The sequence below is a fragment of the Diabrotica undecimpunctata genome, chromosome 3, assembly GCF_040954645.1.
Source record: "Diabrotica undecimpunctata isolate CICGRU chromosome 3, icDiaUnde3, whole genome shotgun sequence".
Lineage (NCBI taxonomy): Eukaryota > Metazoa > Arthropoda > Insecta > Coleoptera > Chrysomelidae > Diabrotica > Diabrotica undecimpunctata.
Window position 1 is genome coordinate 138,792,809 of NC_092805.1, and position 25,955 is coordinate 138,818,763.

General features: G+C 31.5%; 1 protein-coding gene across 1 annotated transcript in view; it reads right to left on the reverse strand.

Moving 5' to 3' along the window:
* The window catches only part of Con (leucine rich repeat protein connectin), a 1,033,948-nt gene that overhangs the window by 588,484 nt on the left and 419,509 nt on the right, over positions 1-25,955 (reverse strand). The window contains exon 3 of the mRNA XM_072527025.1: positions 7,350-7,415. The gene's annotated coding sequence lies outside the window, so the exon portion shown is untranslated. The remainder of the gene's footprint in view (positions 1-7,349; positions 7,416-25,955) is intronic.

Sequence of the window (25,955 nt, forward strand, 5' to 3'; positions counted from 1 at the left end):
AGGAATGGAGGGTATAGTGTGTTGCCTAGTCACATGGCTCACTTAAAAATGTCTACAAAATCATAACTACTAAAATACAACTTTTTACAATTATTATATGCTAATTTATTAAAAATGCCCTCACATAAATATATTTTTATTAAATTCTCTAGTATATAACTTATTTAAAACAACCAAATATCTAATATTATGTAGTATATAACTTATAAATTATTTTCTATAAACCCTAATTGTCACAATATATATGTATATATATATATATATATATATATATATATATATATATATATATATATATATATATATATATGAAAATTACTAAGTGCTCGGGAAATTGCGTTGAGAATTGAAAACTCGACGTTTCGGCACCCATTTTGGAGCCAATATCAATAGTGATACGGTTCCGTTTGAGTTCGGGGTCTCAATCTGCCTACTCTCCTCACTCGTGACGTACCAGTATCGTGTTCTGTATAAATACAAGAACCGTCAAACGGCACGAAGGTCTCAATCTGCCTACTCCTCATGTGTGTATAATACGTGAGATATGAAATATTTTCAATATTTGATATAAGATTAAATGTTACTTATTCTAACATTTAATGGTCAGTAAGAGAGGCAAAGTCATTACAAGAATCCAGATAAAAAATGAAGATATTAAGCAAGTAGACAAAATGAAGTACTTAGGAGTCTGAATTATGGAAGATCTGAAATGAGAAATTCGCTCAAGAATAGAGCAATCAAGAGCAGCCTTTTTGAAGATAAGGAAATTTCTGAGTAACCAAAGACTCAATCTGCAAATCCGATATCGGATGGTAAAATGTTATATCCACTCTATTCTTCTTTACGGTGTCGAAGCCTGGACTGTTAATGTTGACTTAATGAGAAAACTGGAAGCTTTTGAGATGTGACTTTTAAGAGAATTTTGTAAATACCCTGGACTGATTATATTACGAGCGAATGGTGTTGCACACAATGGGAAGAGACAGAGAACTTTTGACTACCATTAAAATGCGAAAGACAGCATATTTGGGGCACATACTTAGAAGTAATAAGTACCAGTTATTGCAGCTAATTATGAAGGGTAAAACCGAAGTAAAAAGGGTCCTGGTAGACGATAAATATCCTGGCTAAAAAACATTCGCGACTAGACCGGGTTAAACACACAGACGCTCTAAGAAAATCAGAAGATAGAGACAAATTTACAATGGTTATAGCCAACCTTCATTAGTGAAGACGGCACTAGAAGAAGAAGAAAAGTGGCATTTAAAGCAATCGAGAAATTAACCACAGGATATAGGCTGGTTGATTTAAATGAAAGCAAATAAGCGGAGTACTCTGCGATCAAAAAATCGGAAAAGGGCTGAAAGTAATGAAATACAAGAGTATGGTAAGATCTGCGTTGGTATACGGTGGTGAAGTTTGGCCTGTAAAGAAGAGTCTGGAAAAGAAGATTGAGGTTGCTGAAATGAAAATATTACGGTGGATGTTGGGTAAGACTGGAAGAAACAGGATCAGGATCGACTTGATCAGGAAAAGAGCTGGGGTGACTATAATTTCAAAAACAATTTACGAACAAAGACTGCGATGGTTTGGTCATATCTGACATAGAAATAAAAACTATGTCGGACGAATAATAGAGCTGTTTGAAGCTAATGTACGGAGAGTTAGAGAACAACCAAGGAGAAGATGGAAGAACTGTGTGGTAGATGACTTGACAGAAAAAGGTTTAGGTGAAAAAGACCGAATGGACAGGAATGAGTGGCGATGAAGCGTAAGTAAAAGCAACTTCTAAATAGAAAAAACCTGAGGAAGAAGAAGAAGAATATTAAAGAAGAAGAACATTAAAAGGTATTCTAGGTTCACCTAAAGTTTTTCAATTGACAAGTTATTTCACGAATACAATTTTTTATTCTTTCTTGTTCATTGTTACATTCAATTAAAAAAAAAGGATCTCAACATATTTGTGGCTTTAAATTTTGTTAAAATGTGGAATTTGTAGTGTTTAAATGTTTTCTAATACCCCTTTTATATATGGTTTCGTTATTTACCTTTAATATTAAGAGGATCCCATTCTGTATTTTTCCGTTTCATTTTCTCTATTTTGTAAAATTTTGTGGGTGAGTTGGATAAAAACTATATTTTTATTCTCAATAACTAAGTATAACATATCAAATATTATCAGAGAAAATGGAAACAAAAAATAGTAAAAAATAATATCTAAATCAGTAACAAAGAAGCACACCAGGACATCACAAGAACATGCAATATGAAAGTAGGAATCAAAGATATTGAGTATAAAAAATATGGCACGAGTACATTAGCAGAACAAATGAGAGGGAAGTCGTTAGGGTGGCACGACTCGTCTGAGATAAATTCCCTACGGACTGCCGAAGTATTGAACGTTCGTCGAAAAGATCGAGTGAAAACATTAAGCAGCAAATAATATAAGAAAAACAAGCAATTTACTTAATACCTATTACACCAGATTTTTTGCGAATTCTTTCTGTTTCTTATATTCTGAAGTATTTGTGTACTATATTAAATTTAGATCTCGAGCCTCGAAAGTGAGGGTTTCGTAAGAGAATTTTAGATCTGTGTACCACACCTTATAATGTATAAGTACGTTTTAGATAAACTAATTTAATTAACTGGTAGTCCAAATCGTAGAAAGTTTACATATTAATAGAAGTGCGTCAATTTTTGTGGTTAATAATTTTTATGTATAGAGCTGAAAGTAAACATAACATATAAACCAGTTAACTAAACTAACTTAAGTAAGCATTTTCTGTAAAGCGAATTTTGCTTATTACTAGATAGTTTAAATGAAAAACAGTGCTTTTTACCAGTAGCAGCCTCCATGTGAAGTTATGTGTCTCTCATCAGATACGTTACCAAGTGGTAGATAAAGAAATGCTCTAATCTGTATTAGAACTACTAGTAGGTAGAAGATAAAATAAAATATCGGCGAACAAGAATAGACTAAGCTATGGCAATCCTAAGGGAAGTATCATTTTTCCTTTCTATTTAAGGTTGACCATGGGTCGAATAATCACACCTTGTAAAATTCTAAACATTCTTCTTCTTCGCTAAGAAGGTAGGCATTCATCATGACAATACGATGATATAGCTTTGCTAAAGAGATCAGCAGATATGCAATTAAACCAAAGTTCTCAAATTGTTTGCATCAACCACGAAACATCTTATTTCACAACTCCCTTCAGCCTGCATTCTTTTTGGTATTATTAATTGCAGCAGGTTATAACGCTCGCCTCTCATGACATGTTCCAAATATTGCAATTTTTTAATTTTTTTTCCCATTTTTCTCAAAATCTCGACACTTGAGACTCTTTCTACCCAACTATTCATAATATCTTTCTATAGGTCTATGTAGTCTAAAAACAGTTAAATGAGCTTACATGCATAGAAAAAATTACGAAGAATAACTTACAAAGATAGGAAGTTCTTAAAAGGCAGTTTTATATAAAATATGCAGAAAACACAATTATATAAAACATTGTGTAAAAGAATATAGAACTTTCTACCATAGAGCACAAAAAGAATTTCACAAAAATACTGATAGCGTGATTTAATATACGTTAATAAGTTTTATATTTATCTTTAGGCAGCATTATTTGGCCACATTATTTCAAATTAAGAAAGAAGGATTGTTACAAGCAAAATTATCAAGCTAACTCTTTAATGGTCTATCAACGAAAAATCGAACCAGCAGGTCATTCCAGTAGTTGTGTAGCTACTTATTCCCGAATCCACAAGACTAAAAACGACATTTAGTTTGATTTAATAAACAAGGCGTTAATTTCAAAATGTGAACACACTTAGGTGCTACTACCAGTAGGGTAGTAGTAAACACAGTAAACAAAATCAACTAGGTATACAATGTTTTATACACCTTTATTATTAAATTAATTATCAGTAGTAATATCCGTAGGACATTGATAACAGACGAGATAATTTCATGACAATCGAAAGCTCGTTCCTTGGTAACAGCACGAAGCCGAAGGCTGAGTGCTGTTACCAAGCAACGAGCTTGAGAAATTTGTCATAAAATTATGAGGCATTCATCAATGTCCGAGGAATATTCGGCGGATAATTTTTCGAAAAAAAAAATCATAATTCAACATAATGAAACATTTATTTATTAAAAGTACAGTTAGTGAAAGTACAATGATTAAAATTTAACTTAACATTAGATTCGTTGCTTTTCTCTACTATAGAAGATCTATTACCACGCATAATATTTATAATCTTGTTGTGGTGTTCTTGATCGAGATTTTGAAATTTATTTGGATGAAGTTGTCAAACTCGATCGTGTTGTCATAGGGATTGAAAATTGCACTGAATGCAATTATCAGTCTAATGTTGACATGATTGGGTGAAATTGTTCCACATGACACAAAATGACGAAATTTGAATGGTTGTTAGAACAGTCGAAAAATTATCAACATAATAATACTAGGTGACAGCCCAGTTTGGCAATTTTTTTTAAAAGAACTTGGTATAGCAATAATTAAACCATATATTGGAAAACGAAGTAACAATCAAAGAATAAGATCAGACATAAGGGCGAAACTAAAAAGAAATGACAGCGGAGAGGACACTTAAGCACCTCCAAACAGGGAACAAAGAACAACATCCAGATGTGGAGTGCGGCGTTATCTAACTGCCCTACGAACTACCTGGACCCATTAATCCCAAGTACCTGCTGCCCCATCGCCGAGAAAGTTGGGAATTAAGTCTTAATGACCGGAAATTCCAAATTTGATTATAGTTGAAAGTAAGAATATTAATATTTTCAGTTATTCACTTCAGTTGCAAGTATTATGGTATAGTTTTGTCCGTTAGTGTTTAACTTTTAAATGGCGAATCCATCGACTATGTTTAGTCAAAGGGGAGAACTTTTATTAATAATTAATGAATATAAATATTCAAAGGCCTATGTCTCCAAAGATAGAAAAGTTAGATAGCGATGCATCAAAAAAGGGTGTCAACAAAAAGTATAAACAAAGGAAGGTATTGAAAATTACGTTATTATTGAAAAAGCATCGGTAGAGCATAATCATGCTCCAGATATCCACGTTGACCGGCAAATTTTTAGTAATTCTACAAAGAGGAAAGCTGTAGAAGATATATCTAAAAGACCTTTAAAGATTGTCAACAAGGAATTGAGGAAGGAAAATTTCAGCAATTTACCGCTGACGACGAAATAAATTTCTTGCGTGCGATGAAATATCTATGCTGCAAGACGAAAATCCACACCATCATTTTCCAAGTCACAGGAAGAAGTTCCACAAGTGTTAGTGAACTTTAATTTAAAAACCAATACAGGTGAAAACTTTTTATTATCTACGAAAATTAATTCCGCAATTTTTAATTGTTTCACAAATCTTTACTTTTTGTGTAATGTAGATTCTTTGTATGTAGATGGAACTTTTCCATACTGTTCTAAATATTTTTGTCAGATGTTTACTATACATGGCTACAAAAATGGTTTTTATGTTCCTCTAGTATTTTGTTTGTTAACAAATAACCTGTTTTTGGTTGTATAGTAATTTCCAGCCACTTCTAGTCTGTCAAAAAGTAACTAACTTCGCAAAAAATAATTATTAAATTCACTGAGCAGTTCGGACTGGGAATAGCGAACCGACTATAACAGCCATCATTACATATATTACGTTATAGATAGATAGATAGATGTTTTATTGGTAATAATTGAATACAAAAATATTTTTTAAAAGTCAAGGAAAAAAAATTAATGTCAATATAGTTAATATACGTTCCATGTGCCGAGTGCGAGTTTTCTCTGGCTTTTCTTTCTTTTTGTTGTTGTTGTTTGGTTTGGGTTTTGAAGCTGGGCTTCTTTCACTTAAAGCAAAACTGCCCCCCCCCCCGTATCCGATGGGGCTCTCTCCTTCAGAGGTGTGGGTTACCACCAGGGGATTAATCTTTTTTTTTTTTCATTTAATCTTTCATTTAATCTTTGTTTTCAGGAAGGGGACTGGCTAAACAGGAAAAATTGGAGAAAACGGTTGAGTGAAGGAATACAGTGAAAACTGTGGAAATCCTTGTATATATATATATAGTTAATATACACATATGTAAATATAAATATAAAACATAAAACATAGATACAGTGTTTTAACTTATACTGTTGACAATTACAACAAATTTAAATCGGAAGTAAAATATTCCTCATATGTAAAAAAAGGCATTCACTATAAGGTAACTCTTAATTTTTGCCTTAAACTAATGAAAATTAAGAGCTTTTATTCTGGCTGGCACTAAGTTGTAGACTTTTGTGGCTAAATACCTTGAACTATTTCTGGATCACTCAAGTCGGCCAAATTCTGGTATAAGATTACTGTTAAATCTGGTGGGATAATTATGAAAATCTACATGCTCATTGTATTGGCTAAGATTTAGTTTAATGTGCAACAGACACTGCATAATGTATACACAAGGTAAAGTTAAAATTTTTAAAGCTCTAAAGGAGTTTCTACAGTCTGCTCTATAACAGAACCCAGAAATAATACGAACACACTTTCTTTGTTGTGCAAACACTTTATCAATATGACAAGAGTGACCCCAGCAGGGATTGAATAATACGCTAGTACTAGCCTAATTGATGTAAAAGCGTAAACTTGTGTTTATTGTTTTTTGTTTGTATTAAACAATGTAGTAAGAAATAAACGAGTACTACTATAAGTAGGTAACAAATTCATAGTAAAATCTAATTAGTTGTAGAATAAAAATGGTTCATTACTGAAAAATATTGTATTGATTATTGCGATGATCGGTTATGGTGATCGTGTTAGAACAGCATCTACAAAAGTTAAATTTTTGAATATAAATTGTCCAAAATAAGCTTATACACCCTTTCTTTATAGACGGAAACTTGACTGGTGACAAGTATTAAGATCTAATAAATAACCAAATTAATTTTAAAATTTCTTAAAAAAATCCAAAGCCTTATTATTTCCATATGTTTCTAGCCGCTATCTTGCTATAAGTAACATTGGCAAATTATTACACGAAATCTAAAAAAGATATAACTATCTACTACGCCCAGTTTGTTGAGTAGAAATTTTAAGAATAAACAATGCTTTTTTCGATTTAAATCCAATTTCTATTATATATTCCTGTTATCTACTACACATCTCATTTCGCTGAGTATAAATTTCACCAACAATTCACAGCATTTTTAAACTGCGACACTCACAACTGCACATTAAAAAATGTAGTCAATTAGAATTAGTGACATTGTTGCTAATTACAATTAGAAGTTAAGGAAGATACTATTTTGATTTTGTAAAGCGATTATGTATACTCACCAAAAAATGTTATACACGAGTAGGAGAAGAAAATGATCCAAGATCAGCAAACGTTAAATTTTCGTGCTGAAAAAAAAAAGAAATAAATTTCATTTTCACTCCTTAATACTTTACAACATAAATAATATACTGGGTGGTAAATCATCACACATCCCATAGGAAACTTAATGGTAAATTCTAAACTGTTGAATTGCTGTTTCCCTAATTATTTTACATCAAATGCAATGAAAAACTATTTGGAAAGGACTAAAATCTGTATTGAAAACAAATGTTGTCCCGCCGCGTCGCGATACGTGTGAATTTGTTTTACACGAAATAACGGCGGCGTTATCTAACTGCCCCACGAACTACCTGGGCCCATTAATCCTAAGTACCTGCTGCCCCATGGCCAATAGAGTTGGGGATTAAGTCTTAATGACCGGAAATACCAAATTTTATTATAGTTGAAAGTAAGAATATAAATATTTTCAGTTATTCACTTCAGTTGCAAGTATTACTATTTTTCCGTTAGTGTTTAACTTTTAAATGGCGAATGCAACGAGTATGTTTAGTCAAAGGGGCGAATCAAAAAAGGGTGTCAACAAAAAATGTACACAAAGGAAAGTGATTAAAATTACGTTATTCTTAAAAAAGCATCGGTGGAGCATAATCATGCTCCAGATATTCACGTTGACCGGCAAATTTTTAGTAGTTCTACAAAGAAAAAAGCTGTGGAAGATATTTGTGAAAGACCTTTAAAGATTGTTTACAAGGAATTGAGGAAGGAACATTTCAGCTACTTACCGCTGAGGACGAAATACATTTCTTGCATTCGAAGAAATATCAATGCTGCAAGACGAAAATCCACACCATCATTACCCAAGTCACAGGAAGAAGTTCTACAAGTGTTAGTGAACAAGTGAACTTAAATTTAAAAACAAATACAGGTGAAAGCTTTTATTATCTACGAAAAATAATTCCGCAATTTTTAGTTGTTTCACAAATCTTTATTTTTGTGTAATGTAGATTCTTTGTATGTAGATGGAACTTTTCAATACTGTTCTAAATATTTTTGTCAGATGTTTACTATACATGGCTACAAAAATGGTTTTAATGTTCCTCTTGTATTTTGTTTGTTAACAAATAAATCACAGCAATCGTACAAAAGTACTTTTGATACATTCACAACAACAATATGTACAGAGTTGAATATAAATTTCAAACCAAAGCGAATTTTTTGTTGCAAATTTCATTTAACACAAAATTGGTACCGAAAAATTTAAAATTTAGGTTTGTCCTCGGAATATAAAAATCAAACTGTTAATGGAAAATATTTAAAATTGTTTTTCGGCATTCCTTATTTAGATCCATATGATTTCGGTGACTTTTTTTTATAAACTTCTTAATATTATGACAGAAAATGACAGTTTTAACAATTTTGTGATTACCTAGTTGATAATTATTTAACGGAATATTCAACATTTCCACCTTACATGTGGGCTTCAAATTCATCATCTCTTATATTTACTACAAACGCATGTGAATCATTTCACTCGAAATTTAACGAATATTTTTATAAATCACATCCTGACATATTTAAATTTCCAGACATTTTGTTAAATTTTCAAGCAGAAGTATATGTGAAAATTAGAACTGCACATAGATTCGAAAAAAAACTTGATAAAACGGCAAAAATAAAAGTTGATTTTATTGAAAATAGGCTAAATGAATATTACGTTAATATTCATTATTAACGTAATACGTTAATTCATTCATTACGTTAACTTTAAAAATTTAAAATATATTGTTCACTCTTACTTATTTTAATCACTAACCAGACATCCAGACATTAGAATTAAGCATTGTTATTGTTTAACTGTAGTTTTTGTTATTGTATATAAGTTGATGTAAATTTATAAATAAACTTTAATCGATTATATTCTTATTGTTTCATTATTTAATCATTTAAAATTTTCGCTCATGCTTTGGGAATTGGGTTCCTTTTTGAATACAATAGAGTAAAATAAAAATTATATGTATACAAAAACATTATCTAAGTACCTAGCTATCTTCCGTATTTTTTTTTCGTAGTAGTAACTGGTAGTGGAAATTCATACAGTTTTGAATATTCAATATTTTAAAAATTGGCAATACGTCCTTTTCGTACAGGTTGCAAGTTGTTGTCATCAAAAGGAAACTCCTCATCTAGTGTTTCTTTATAAAATATTTTATAGGGGTCATTTTTTTGAAATTATAGCCATTGAATTTTTAGCCATGATTTATTTTCATTTTTCTTTCGTCTGATAATAGCTGCTTCCAGGTTTTGTGACAATACAATTATTTCTGTCCATCTTGCAAACACGAGACAGTTTCTTTGTACGATACCTCTCAAACACTGTACCAATCCTCAGAAACATAATTTACTCTATTCTTTGGGTATCGTTCGATTACGCCAAAATCGCGATCATTCGGAAGAAAGGAATGTCCGGATACCATAAATTTATGGTCTACTATTCCTAAATTATCGGAATCTGCAATAAGTTTAAACTAAAATAAACACTGTTTATTTTAGTTTAAGTTCCTGTTCTGTCCCAAACATGCATCACTAAATGACATTATGTCTCTTGCGTCCTTTGCGTGTTCTAGAACATGCTTTCGAATACAAGATCCTATTTCTTGTGCTCCTCGAGAGACTATAGTTTCATCCCAGGCATAGAGAAACACCTTGTCTTGGTCGCTAAACTCGTGAACACCCTAATTGTACACATACATGTTTCTTTTCTAGTAGGCTACGGGAAAGTCAAAGTTGAAAACGGTAAGGCTTTTTCCATACCAAATGTGAATCCGTACACTCTCCCTTTTTTACGCATGCTTGTAATTTTAGCTTCTTTCAAAGTCTCTCTAGCCTTTTCACTACGTCTTAAATGCAGCTCGTGTTGTGGTGAAGCACTTTCTACGTATTTTTGTCTTTTTCTTGGCTCACCTGATTTTTGTATGTGTCACACTTTATGTATGTGTCTATATACACAGGAAGAGCGTTGTCTGCTACACATTTCTCTTTATACAAGTTATACATTGTACATACATTGAGCTGTGGATCCAAAAACATTCTATTAGGATTATGAGCTCGTGTATAAACAGATTCATACAAGGGAAAGCTGTTTATGTGTTCGCATACTAACTGTATATTTTATTTTCGTCAAATCTTTTATTGCTAGATGTGTGTTTGCCGTTACTTATTGCAAATGTTTGCAAAAAATACATTTTGCACACTTTATGAGACTCGTTAGGAGTATTTAGAACATAAGTGTAGGTTACTGCTATTTTCTACTTTGTAGCATTTCTTGAACGGTAAGTGGCTGGTTTAGACAATTTTACAATACAACATAGAAAAGGATTTTGTGCTAAAAAGTTAAGAAATTAGTTCCAGAAATTTGTAAACATAGCTTTCCATTCTTCCTGAGAAATTTTTTGACTGCATTTGCTCTGGTATGTACACTCCCTGTTATGAAACTCTTTCGCCTTTATCAGCTTATTAGATGTAGCAACATATTGTTTTACACAGTTTCTTTTTTGTTTTCGAACATTCTTGATGTGTTTACTTGGCTCTCTATTTAGCTTTCTGCCGATATGCTTGGTAGTTGATCCCAATACCAACATCGGACGTTTGTCAGCTAAAACAAAACGTGCAAATAAAATATTGGAATTCACGCATTTGAGGTTATGACAGGGAATAAAAAAATTTTAACTTACCTTATAAGAACTAGGTTTTGTTTATTCGTCGTCATTTTTTGACTCGTATTTTACCACAAGCAGACGTGACACTTATAACAAACTCGTGACAGAATCTCTGGCAGAATACTCTGACAGTATAAGACTATTTGCCTTAGACCGGCACTAATATTTTTCAAATATTGTAGCAAAATAGAACACTGTTAAACAGAATTATATACCGAGAAAGCGCGTAACGTGAAAATCTTGATTTATACCACTCTGGTTTTCAACGGCTCAAATAATAGTACGATACTCAAATAATAGTAGCTCAAACGATAGTAGTCTAAAATGTGACACAATTGTTAAAAACTTCAATATAAATAAGCTTTCATGTGACAGTTTGGACAAACAATAACATAACCCAACTAAATGTAATTTCTTAAACAAGAAAAGAGACTCTCTTTCCTTGTTTAATGTGGCCTATTAAAATGGCACTTCCTGTCTAACAATATTTTTGCCCCTACTACCTTTACATTTCCTCTTCTGTCTTTTTGCTCGACGAGTAGAGTGTAACAGTATACGATAATTTTTACAAAGTTATAAACAATTACCGATTTTCTAATGCTGTTTTCGGAGAAATAAATTGATTAAAAGAAAGTGGTACAGTAGGCGGTACTGTAGACGACCGCGAAGCTTCATACTGTTTTCTATATTTTTAAATTAGAAATAATATTTTTAAAATTGAACAAAATAATTTTATCATTTATTTATTATATTAACTACACTTGTCATTTTAATTATACGTGATTATATTATATTTGAATAAACACACGGTTTAAAAAGACAACAACAAATAATATTTAGGAATTTCAATAAACCGCTGTTTTATATCGTTATTATATATTTTAATAAAATTAAAAAAGTTTACATGTTCTATAACGGACTCTCTTCTTCGAGCAAATGGACCCTTCTAAAGGCGCTTATGTAGCAGAAAAAGTTTCGCTTTAAAAGTTTATCTTTCTCTTAACATATACAATGTTTATTTTTAACCATAAATAGATATCCTTTTAATTTTATATTTCTAATAACACGATTAAATTTTGTTTATTTCCCTGGAGTAATAAGGTCTTACCATATAATGGCAAGATGCTAGAAAATCGATACATACAAATTAATACACTTAAGTAGATTCTAGAACAACATATTTAAAACATAAGTTTCCAAGCTTAACTAAAGACAAAATAGTAGAATTTTTAATATATATCCAAATAGCACATACAAAACAATCATTATTTATCAGAATTTATTACAATTATTTTTCTAAAATATGTCCGTGATCGCCTTGCTATAAAACCTGTTTCTACACTTTTTTATCTTCTTCACTAAAACCTTAAAACAATTTTCTTTTGTCGATATAGAACTTTTATTGGTATCCTTTAATATCCTTTTCGAAACTATAGAGTGATTTATAGCTCGAGAGACCCACACTTTATGGAAAAATATTCAAGAGCTCCAATAATTTGCATTCTCAAGTACTTACTCGCGGAGGAAGATTAAGGACACTTTATTTTGTGCATTTTATGACTCAGTGGTTGGTGTAAATAGCAAAAGTTTTCAGAAAGATCGGATTGTATAAATGTAAGAAGAGAAAACTTCTTATCAACTACGAATTATAAAATATAAAACGAACAATATTAAGTCACTTTTTTCTGTGCTTTATATGTACACACAGACACACACACACACACACACACACATATATATATATATATATATATATATATATATATATATATATATATATATATATATATATATATATATATATATATATATATATATATATATATGTAATTTGTATTATACATTTTAAAGTAGACGACTTTAAAATGATATTGCCAATATTGTTGAGTTACGTTCCTGGGACCACTTTACTTGTAAGATAGTTCATTCGATTACATGAAATCAACTTTAACTTGAGAATATTCGTTAGAAAAAATCGTAGCATGTAATTCGTCTTAAAAAAGACAAACACATGCCATGATGATAGTAAAATTCTCTTGTTAATGATTTCATACTAAATTATGAGGAAAAAACCTCATAATACTATCCCATAAACGCAGCGTTGCTAAGCTACAAAAAAATGTGGTCCAGCTAAAAATAGAAAACAGCATACCAGGAAAAGTCAATTTTTTTTTAGAATTTTAAGTAAAATTATCATTAAAAATTAAGACAAACTCTAAGAGTAGCTATATATGAAAAGAATTTAGTGTATTCTTTATTATTTTTCATATATTACTTGCTTGGTTAAACTAAGTAAACAAAATACTAAGAATGTTACATTTTGCATTCATTATTATGCTTTTCGAGCTCGGCTGGGCTCCGTTCGAACTATTCGAGCCAAACCGGTACGAGCTTAACCTGCAGCTCGCGAAATTTCGAGCCAAGTTCAAGCTTGTTAAAAGCTCGTCTCGGCTTGAGTCCATCCCTGGTTACAATATCTGGGACGGGGTCAGCAATATAAAATGCTAAGATTGATAATGCAGAGAAAAATTAATTAGGAAAGGAGTGTGGGAAGAAGGAGAGTGTTATGATTGAAACACTTAAGGGACTGGTTTAACTACAGTTCAAAAGAACTCTTTAGAGCAGCAGTAGCTAGATGACGGTATCTAACCTCCGATTGGGAAACAGAAGAAGAAGAACATAAATATCTAAAATTATTGACATTTATTATTAGGACTAATTATTGAGACCTCTATTTGCAAAGCAACCAATCTCCACCCTGGCAAAATTGCTGTAAATCGTATTTCTTTACTGTGAATATATTTGTAAAAGCTGGAGCCACAAAATTCGTTATTCATAAATTTTGATCATACAAAATTAGTTTTTCGTTGCTAGTTTCTTGGTTATTTTGTAGTAAAAACACAAATATTTAATAACAGTACTTAATACATTAAAATATATATTAACACCAAAATTCTATACTCTTAAGACTTCTTCGTCGTTGTAATTATCGAGTGGTTCACAATAAACGTCGTCTTTTTCAGGGATGCTTGGAACATTTTCGTTATGTAGGACGTTTTTGAAATAAGCCAGTTTCGGATCATTTTGCCATTCTTCGCAGTAGTGACTTCCAGTTGCTTCCTTACGTCCTTTAATTTCTCTATGCTAATGTTGGCCAAGTTCCCGACTCCTATTTCATTTGGATTGATGTTAATGGTGGATCTTTCTTTTTTTTAAATTATTCCAAACAAACCGATGCTCGAGATGAAGCTTTTGTCCCCTTTAACCAATACAACGATATTTTATTTTCTTGATCTTGTCAAACAAATCTTTTTTATTTTAGATATCTGAAAGTGTCAACTCTTCAGTACTTTGAATGTAGACAATGCTTCGGTGTTCCAATCGTAGAACTTGAAATCCATATTTGGGAGCTGCAAACTTGTACTTTCAGATATTATTTTAAAATTTTTTGGAGCTTGTATCAGCCAGCAACTTGCCATGGATAAAATTATTTGGTTTTTATTCTGGCCTCCACATCCGTCACACATTAATCTTACGACACTGATATCCTTACGACCATACATAGCTAAAACAATTGAACGACTTTCTGCAGAAACGAACCAACCCACAAAATACATTTTTTTGCTTTATTCATGGTACCGCTTTGAATAGTGGTTAAAAATTATATGCAGAATGGAACCAGGCCACAGCAAGTGCATGCTGCCATCTATCTGGTAGTGAACCAACCCACATTACTTCAGTACTCAATGAAGTAATCTGCAGAAAAGATCCAAGTGTGTTGGTTCCATTCTGCAAAACTTGGGAATCACATAGCATAAAATACTTCAGGATTTAGTCCCTTTCTTCAATGACTAATACTATTGTTTGCCACGCGATAAGGCTAAGACTGCACGTTTGTGTTATAAAGTAGTTAAAATATTGCAAATTATTAATTATTAACAATTATTGGGCAATAAAACATTTCTTAAACAATGAGTTATAGATCCTCCAGAGGACAACATATACTAAACTTTATTTTAAATGTTTCAAAAGCAGAAAATGAGACTAGTTTGGTCACGACTATTTATATTAGCATTTAACTGACTTAATGCCAATTTTGCAGACATAGAGTCTCCGGTCAAACATCAACAATGGTTATACATGCCCGAGGATTACATCAGAAATAGAAACAAATTTGATGTCGTTAGAATGACTTCTTTTTTTTTTTTTAAAGTAGAAGCAGAAAAACAAATCTGTAATAGAAAAGTTGACATGAGCAAACAAAAAATTAATTGGTTAAAAACAAGGGAGATAATGCTAGATAAATTAAAACCATTTTATATATTTATGAAAACAAGCTTTGCAGATGAAAATTATTTTGAAGTTTACATCGATAAAAAACATGGAAGGCCAGCAATAACCAATAATAATTTCAGCCATTTACTCACAAAAATGTGGTCCAACGGGAAGCCTATTTCTCTTCCAAAATTAGATCCTGATGAACTTTATGACCTTGAAGATGAAACCTTGCCAAATTAGCAGTTTTGGGAATATATGTTTTTTGTATTTTAGTTTTGTGTTACAATTATATTTTTTATATACTAGTATTGTTGTATTAAATGTAATAATTTCGATAAAACTTTTCTAAAGAGTTCATTTCTTAAAATGCAGAAAGTAACCAACCCACTTTTATACATATATATGCATAGCTGCACTATTATTTTAACACTAACATTTTGAAGAAACATAATTTTAATGTATTAACTTACTTACGAACTTTCGTCAAATAAATTTAAATGAGCTACAATTTTTTTTGTCGCAAAAACTTTAACTTAATTTTTCTCAGCTTGTGCTATTTGTGGGTTGGTCCCTTTCTGCAGAAAGTCGTCAAATGGTAACTCGTTAATGGGGCTTAGTAATGTCCCACTAGGATTGTCAAGTTATGTACATACTACAGCAGATAGCTAATCTGCTGTAGTACGCCGCTTGATCTGGGACTTTAGGCAGCAGAAGGTTTTTTTGCAAGTCGAAGGATAAAGTGAATAACTCAGGCTTAGATTCCTTCAATAATGCAAAAAATACTTTCGATCAAAGGTTGTGAATTCTTTTAGCGGCCATAAGGGATTGCTTCACTGATGGTGTCGTTTTCTTTGAGATTTTTCCAGTGAGTGACAGACATGTTGAACACATATGTCCGTCTGTGGCGCCTTAAATAAAATGTTGAATTTTCTATTAAAAATCATTCGAAAATATCTTTTTTTTACCTGTGTCTCTGGTTTGGCTTGAGCATTGTAAATTTTTTAAAATTTACTAATACTCATTCCTGGAGTAATGAGATTGCATTTCCAATTCGACCAAGCCCCTCAGTTTCTTTTTATAAAAATTCGTTCGTTTGTCTCCTCCCCTTTTCTCACATGGAATATTGCTTTTCCCTACAAAATTGTTCATTATACTTTGGAGTCGGCCCCTTGTGATCTTCAAGGCATTAGCGAAAGTCTTTTTACAAATGGTTAACTTGCCATCTGGACCTTTTATGCAACACTTGCATGTAGTCGTCTTATTACGATTGACTAAAGTTTTTGGACAACGTCTGCGAACAGAGTTTAACTCTAGGAGTTGCAGTATAAAGGTGTCTTACTTAACTTTCTTTTCGTTTTGTGAAAAGCTTTATAAAACGCCATCACATCCGCAATATTGAGTTTTGTATACTAGTAGGCTCTCCCGTTGTGCTTGCATGTTGGCATTTTGGGCGCCTTCGTTTCCCCAAGCCTAAAAATACATTAAATACACATTCTATTTTAAATATCTAGTAATTATATGTAAATCATTTTTTAAATATAAAAAACAATAAAAATTATAGGTGTTTGTTGCACTCACGACAGATGACATTTTTTCTTCTACATATAGATATATAGATCTAAAACAATACTAACCTCAGCCATTTTCTTATATCTCGCCCATTTCTCTTGCTGTGCAACTCTTTTTCTACACTTTGTAGGTATTAATACTTCTGGTGTTGTCTCTATTTATTACTAAATTGCAAAAATTTAAGAAAATAATGTTCCTTTTCTCAGCTTTGACACTAGTATGACCGCCATCTTAAAAATCACCGACCACGTGATACAATCTAGCGCTCTGATTGATGCAGAGGGATATTGGTTGTTTTGCAACCTACACAACCTTGGGGAATGGACGTTTTGAAACAACAGCCAATTTTCTCCATTTAATTTCAATGGGAGTTTGGTAGTTATGTCACGAAATTTATGCATAGCTGAATGCATCTTTTTACAAGAAAGGATTTTTACAGATTGCCCAAAAAGTGGAGATTTAGTGCAAAGTACAATCTTTTGTATATCTTCAATTTTATGTATTTTTTTTTCTCATTATATTCTTTATATTTTTATAAAAATATAATATCATTATATTTTTTATTTTCTAAACATAACACCTTATTGACCCGTCTATGCTTTTCCACAATCAGTTCTTTGTTATTGTTGCAAACATCCTCATAAATCACTCCTTATTACTTTATTAAGTACAGTTACAATTTTCTGTACTTTATTTATATTTGGCAAAAATCCACTAGCAAAGTCACAACTAAACTCTTCTTTTAACAAAGGCAATTTATCAACGCTTTTTCCATTTCTTTCACTTTAAATTTTTAAAGTTTGAACATAATTTTTCAGAAGATAAATTTAGTTTGTGGAAGATACAATTGACAAATTGAATAAAATAAAGTTTTGCAAACAGCGCTACGAAAAGTTGTACCCTAAGCACTCTACCTCAGGATTTAACAGTTGTGTATTAGAACAAGGCTAACGGTTACAATCAGAACAGGACTAAATTGATTTTAACTTAACTATAAAAATTCAGTACAACCTCTTTTTATGTCTTTTTTTAATAAATATATTAAAAATTCTTTCGTTTATCTTATTGACTTAACTGCTGTTTGTTTATTTTGAATACGAAATTCACTGATATTTATTTTGAATTAAATATTAAATTAATATTTATACAGAAGAATGCAATAGAACACTACTACAAAAACAGATTTAAATTGTGCTAGATGAAATTTCTTGTATCTTACTAAAGGAATTTGAGAGAAAATTGATTAAAAAAAAACGGAAACGATAACAGACACGATGTCGTTGTTAGCAAAAAAATATTTCAGCGTTTTAAAAAAATTTAAAAATAAAATAAATAAAAAAAAATATTTAGCATATGTAGAAAAAAATGATACAGTAGTTACACCAGATGATAGATATTAGGAGAACGAAAAACGGTTTACATCTCACGTCTTCCTCTTTTATCTTAAAGTGTCTATCCTCTGTGGATGTTGGATATTACATAGAACCACATTACTCTATACAGGTTCAATCTAAATAAACATGTTAAATAAACATTCCTTTTCATGTTTTACTATTTCGCAGCTAAGGTGTTTTTCTGAGTTCCGTCTACCTTCGACCTTTTATTTTTTTCTTCTACAAAATAAGCTGCAGCAGTTAGTACTTCTTATAGCTCATGATGTGTTTAAAGTATTCAAATTTTCTATGTTTTATAGATGAGAGGTATTCTAGTTGTTCACCCGATGCGTTTTAAGATGGTTTGATGAAATATATAACAAATCTCTGGGACTCTAAGCATGAGTTGATAGCACCACATCTCTAATGCATTTATCTGTTTACGTGAGGCATCCTGGGAAAGTACACGCTTGTGCTTCGATGTCGAGAGTACATATTATTGTAATAAAAGAGGGTAGGTATGGTAAAATTCGGTTAAGGGGAGGAAAGATTACTCCCAAAAGAATAAAACCACTAAAATAAACCACTGTAATATACTCGTCCTATATGGTTAATGGGATTTACCTCTGCGAGCGTATTTGAGGCATACTGGTCCACTAGTTCGAATAGGTCGTGGTTTCGCCCTCGCGGATTTACAAGAGGGTAGGAAAAAAAAAACAAGATAGGGGCTGAAGGGTACTCCGATGCAGGCCCTGTAAAAAGTCAGAGGTTATTGGCTTGCGTTAGAAGCCGGAAAGATGTACAAAGCAAAAATGTGTTCTCTTCTTGTCTCTATCTAACGTTAAAAAAAAACAAGCCACTATGTATTCAACAAAACGTAAATTTACAACTACTACACAAGATGTACAAGAAAGCTAGTATTGGATATCAAATTTTGCGAAGGGAGACGAGAAGAGATTTTACTAAGGGAGTTAAAAGGCGGACAACCTACTATTAACTATTTCCCCCGAATGGTTAGTATATATTGTTCGTTACCTTAGCGTACTTAGGCCCTAGCTAACGAATACGCCTTGTACTCCAAACTGGAACTCAGGAACAGTCTGGATAAACGCTGGAATTCACTGTACGTTATGGCGGTACTGAGCGAGACGAAAATTCGTATTTTCGACTTTCTACCTTCCGTCGGACACGATATCACGATAATTGAGCTGAACACACCGTAACGCTGCCCAAGTAACACCCTAGGTAGCCCCGCCGCGCTGACTGACTGGGCGCCGAAGTATCACTGGCGCCGGTCGCCGGGCACTGACTGACCATCTTTCCGCCGACTTTCTTGTTTTTATGTCTCCCAACGCGTACCCTGAGTTTTTCGTCACAGTTCGAAATGGAGCTTTGTTTCTACGTTTTTGCTGATTATGCCATCTACTCCATGTGTTAAAATGGATCAGCTATGTGAAATCTCCTAACTCAGCTCAATTCTTATCGCTGGTGTCTCGCTTCGTTTTTATTATTTTTCAACGAAGGTCTTAAGTGTCGAAATTTTTTAAACATTCAGGCTTGTGTCCAAACTAGGTCAAATTGTTATTCTTTGTTTAATTTGAAATATATACGTTAAACTGTGTCGAATTTATTCTTTATTTAATTTGGAGTATGTAAAGATTATTTAATTAATTTTAATTATTCTTTTCTAGGCTAACTACCCCTTATTTTGTTTCTTTTATTTTCTTGCTATGCTGACTTGTTACATACCGGCTAACTGATTAACGATTGCGTTTGGGGGGTGAGGTTGTTTTCCTTGGGTATGTGGCTGATACATTACATTATCTCAGCATTTTTATTCGGATATGAATATTTTTGCACTAATTTTAGCCCTAGATGACGTTGGAATGGATATAATACATCAAATTTGTCAAGAAGTATTGGAAACAGAAATATGGCGTGAAGATTGGACAAAATCACTGTATTCCCATATATAAAAAAAAATTATGTAACTATTACACACCTGCTTTAATTCCGTACCGCAATAAGATTCTTTTACACAGAATTCTAGAGATAATAAAGCCTTTTTTTACTTCCTAAAGTTGCGTAGAAACAAGCAGGTTTCGTGTCCTGACGTAGTACCAGGGATCAAATTTTGTAAAAATAAAATGTAGAAAAATTCAGCATCGCAACATATATTATGTGCGTCGTATAATAAATTAAAAACTTTTAAGCTTAGATAACTGGGGTAAAATGTGGCAAGTTTTGTCTGAAATGCGAGTCCCGATTCATCTTGTACTGATAACTAGAAGCATTTCTTTTTATTGTGCTGTCTTCTTTCGAAGGTTGGCAATCCAAATGGCAATTGTATCTTTGGAAACTGCTGCACCGAAGATTTCCCCTGGACTTTAGCTTCCAGGGAAGATTTTCCCCTGCACTTTAGCTTCCAATATGATTTGTAGTAATTCATATCTTTAACGTGTTAACACATGACCCAAGTAATGTATTTTTCTCTCTTCGATTATGCTAAGTAATTATTATTTTTTTACTCATGCACCAAAGTACTCCAACGTTATTAACTTTTTGTTTCAATGAAATTCTCAGCATACGTTTAAATATATACATTTTAAAGGCATCTATTATTTTTTCTGTTTCAGAGTCCATTGTCCAACTTTCACAGCCAAACAGCAAAACAGATAAAACGTTCATCTGTTCATTAGAATTGTGAGCTATAGACTAAGGTCTGACCTTGTAAAAAATGTTTTCATGTTCATAAGTGTTTTCCTCCCTTTTTCGATTTTTGATAGGATTTTTTTAGGGTTACACTGGCTGTTTATATTTGCTCCCAAATATTTCATGTCAGTTACCTGTTCTATTGTTTCCCAAACTAGAATTTTAGTTTGGGCAACGTTTAGAAGCCTATATAATGACCACTATTTTAGAGAGAGAATAAATGAGAAACTGACCGAAAGTTTAAGGGTCATTAATAGCGTGACACAAGTTTGCATACTAAGCCCAATTTATTCAGGGAAAGGTAGAATGCAAAAGAAATCGAGATAGATCTCTTACATGATACACGGAGTATGTTGTTGCTATTATTGGCGCTCATCTTATTGAATATGCTTCTTAATTTTATGGTTTGAATCTTATTTAGTCTTTATTAGTCTTTAGTATCTTGTAATTTCGTTTACTTTTTATGAAGGTTAAATCTATGAAATTTTGCCTGTAGTTTCTTTATTTCGACGAATTCTTTCTGTGGCCATCGCTCTTTAGCCTGCTTGATTGCTCTTATCTATATATATATATATATATATATATATATATATATATATATATATATATATATATATATATATATATATATTATATATATATTTATATACATATATTTATATATATATATATATATATATATATATATATATATATATATTATATATATATTTATATATATATATATATATATATATATATATATATATATATATATATATATATATATATATATATATATATATATAAATCCGTTTTCTTGGAAAGGGCTTTAGTGACTAGGTAAGTATTAATACATATGGATATTTTGGGTTTTGTAGTCAAATACATGTCTTTAAGTAAAACTCTTTAAAGTTTGTTAAGCTTTCGAGTTTATTTAACTCTTTCTCAAAATCTACTAAAAATGAAAAACTACATTAGACAATAAAAAAGTTGTTATATTTTCAACAAGCTTACCCTTGTAAGGATGTTACTATAAAATTAACAGAATTACTTAACAATTACTTCTTACTTCTTTCATTCAAAACTTATTATATATATAAATGCATATAAAAATAAAAGAGATATCAAAACCATAGTAATAAGTTTTGAATAAAAGAAACAAGAAGAGCAAATTGATAAATCGTAAAATATTCAAAAGCGTTAAAAAAATTTGATTTCACGCCCAAATTTTTGTAAAAAATACGATGTTGTAAGCCAAAAAAATCCTATAAACTAAAAAAAATGTTTCTACGATGATTAGAAGCGAAGATATTAGTATAAAACTTATAACACAATAGTCTTATTCTTAAAATATGACAGAGCGAATTTTACTTAACCAACTATGAAAACGATTTTTCGTTTTTTTGACCATGGTGCCCGACCTAAAAGATTCTGAAAAAAATCATGGAGACAATTTGACACTCAACCAATAATACATTTTTTTGGAATGGCGTTGGAGACAGTTTTTAAAATATAATTTTAAAAATTTCTAAACGTTCAATAATTTGAACGATAACTAGACAATAAAATATTATATAAAGAGTAAGTTTTTTCGATGATTACAGCCAAAGATATGGTCAAAAAACGGAAGAACATGTTTTAATTTTTTTGAAGTTATGTTTGTGTCTAGGAGTCTAAAAATTTTTTTGTTATTTTTTTTTGTAGAAAAACATGGTATTTTTTTTGTGAAAATTGCGGGGGTTATTTTCCTATCAACAGGCTAGCCCAAAAATGATTTTTCGGTATGATGACCTGTAAAAATCTAAAAAAATGATGGAGATAATTTGACACTTAGCCAATAATATATATTTATTTTGTTTTGGCGTTCAAGACAATTTTTTAAACAAATTTTAAAAATTTCAAAAGCGTTCAAAAATTTGAATGTCACTCCAACGTTTTTGTGAAAAATGCCATGATGTAGACAATAAAATATCCTACAAATTCAAATGAATGAGTTTCTACCATAATTAGAACCGAAGATATCGCCAACAAACAAAAAAAACACGTTCTTTTTTGAGGTTATGTTTGTATCTAGAATCTAAAAATTTTTTAATTGGATACTTGTTGATATAGAACAACATGGTATTTTTATTTTTAAAATATCTTTGAGGAAATTTTTTACTATCTAAACTGGCTAGACCATTTAATCAGGAACTCTTAAGTGAGAATCGACCCCATATGCAGAAAAAATTAGTTTTTTCTCAGTAAAAATTTATCAGTTGGACTTTAATTTGGTTTTTAATGCGGCTTACTCTCCTAATTCGTCGTCCTCCCGTCTGATGATACTTTTGTATTCACAAATCAAAATAGATGACACGTAATTAAACAAATCATGAAATGAAGAAATAATTGCCGAAACGAACGATTATTTTGCAGAGCTATATATCGAATAAAATTAAAGAATTGTCTAAAAATATGTTTTTAGTTTTAAAGGAGGTTACTCATCAAACCACATATTATTGCTGTCCTAAGACGAAAATTCTTACCCAATCCTAAACATTCTTTAGATATAATTTACAAAATGTAATTCCAGTAGCTTTGGATTTATTGAGCACAGACATTTCAGGTATGCTGACATTAGATTAAGTACATCTTACTGTACCTACTCCAGCCTTACAATAGCGAGAACGTGTCTATTCAACTAAAATCTCGTACCCGGTTTTAGACTAACGTTAAGGTAGGTTATATTTTACCATCTCGTCTCCTGGAATGTAAAACGTTGTTCGTATGTATAGTATAACGCATGCTTTGCCTGTTAATAAAAAATTTAAATGGCTTTATGCGGGAGTGACAAATTTTGCGATGCAGGTTAGAAATTTCGCACTGCACTGCAAAATGATAAATAGATAAATATGCAGACAACTTAAAAATACATGTATATGTATATACATATATATATATATATATATATATATATATATATATATATATATATATATATATATATATATATATATATATATATATAATAAGGATCACTCGAAGAGTGGTGGGTTTTTCGGTCAAAATGTGGAGAAAAAAGACAAAGAAGTAGGCTACTTCATCTATTTATTCAAAGACGTTTCGCTTTCTAATCAGAAAGCATCATCAGTTCATCTAAGAAGCACAATATGAAAAACCAACATTCATTGAAAAGTCAATATAAATGTGTTACCTTAAAAAGACATGTAGCAGTCAATGGTGTAAAATGTAAAAAAGCTTAAGAAACTAGACATAAAATACTTAGGTTGTATAAACAATCAATTGAAACTAAATACAGTTTACAATTTGATTCCAACATAGCACAGCAAAATACCATGTATGTTCCAACAGTATGATATTAATTTATTTTATTTTAACTTTAGGTATCATAATTGAAAAGATTAAGTGTCTATTCTAGTAATATTATAAAATGTGTAATGAAGTTACCACAAAAGCTTCCAATGCTAACAGCAGAAACCCGGCAAATGGAAGCAAATTTCAGATTCCCATAGCTATCACGTGAAAAGACAGGGGCCTTGAACTCAAAACATGACACACAACAAAGTGAGTTACCAACCGCTAATGCAATAAGGCGGTAAGTTTAAAAAATATATGAAAAAGTAGGTGAGAACCTTGTCTGTATGAACCATTAAATGAAAGAAAAAGATGTTTAAGAACACCATCCTCCATTCAAGGAATGGCTCGGAGAAAAAGAACAAACAAGTGAGGTCAATCACTACATAGCATATAAGTGTCTAAGTTATAACTGGCTAGCCAGTCACAGGTGCAGATTTATTTCAACTTCCAACAGTCTAAGGTTCATAACAATGTGGAACTGAGAAATTAATGAGAATTATATGAATCGAATTAATTTAGAAATTTTATTTGGGATAAAAAGAATAATGTATAAATGGTTCTTTGAGTAAGTGGTAATTTGTATATATAAGAGAACTAATAGGGTTAAGTTAATATTTAATGGTTGTTTAGTTTGTAATGTGTTTGATAATAAATTAGCTGTTCTCTGTGGAATGTGATTGCTATCTAATAAGTAATGTACAATGTGTTACATTTCCAATATATACCAGATATATACAAATAGATAGGACAAAAAGTAAAAAGGTAGGAATATTAATAGATAGGAATCTAGGTACTAATATATAACAACAACTGATAAATTAATCAGTAGATGATATACCCCAGTACCTAATGAAAAGTTTAACATGCCAAGTTTGATTTATTATTTAATTAGATACATTATCATAAAAAATTGTAGTGTTATCATAAGGAATAAACTTATTGTTTGTTCTTCCCTTAAAAGCTAATACGCTAATTACGTATTATAATAAATAATAACAATAATATAGTAATACTAGTGTTAATAGTTTATTCATTTGCTGTATATGGATGATTTGAAATGAATGGCCTCCACTCGAAACCACCTTGATCAGATGCTAAAAACTGTTGAAACATTCTCAAATGATATCAGTAAACTTTCGACTAAACAAGTGCTGTCTTTTAAATATAGCCAGAGAAAAGGGACAGCCCAGATGTTTCGATATGCAAGATGGCCAAAACATCGAAGCAATTGGTGAAAATGATTTGTATAAAGTGCAGTAAAGCAAGCAGGGAAAATTGGTCATAAACAAATAAAAACCGAACAAACTTCTGAGTTTGTGCAAATAGTTAGACAGCTAGGTCGGTCATATCTTAACACTTTGACTGCGTCACGTATCTAGAGGGGCATGTGCGTAATTTTTCAACTGTAATCTAGTAAAATTGGTTAAACCGTCGCATCTTGCGGTAGCGATAAAAATGGTATTTGTACGACGTCGTTTGAAGTGTAACAAACAGCTATCGATAGCAATTTTTTAATTCTCGCTACTGACGTCGTAATATGATACATGCCCCCGGAGATACGTGCTGCACATTAACAAAAATTTATTGTTATTATGCGTCACAGACCCCGGAAGGCATG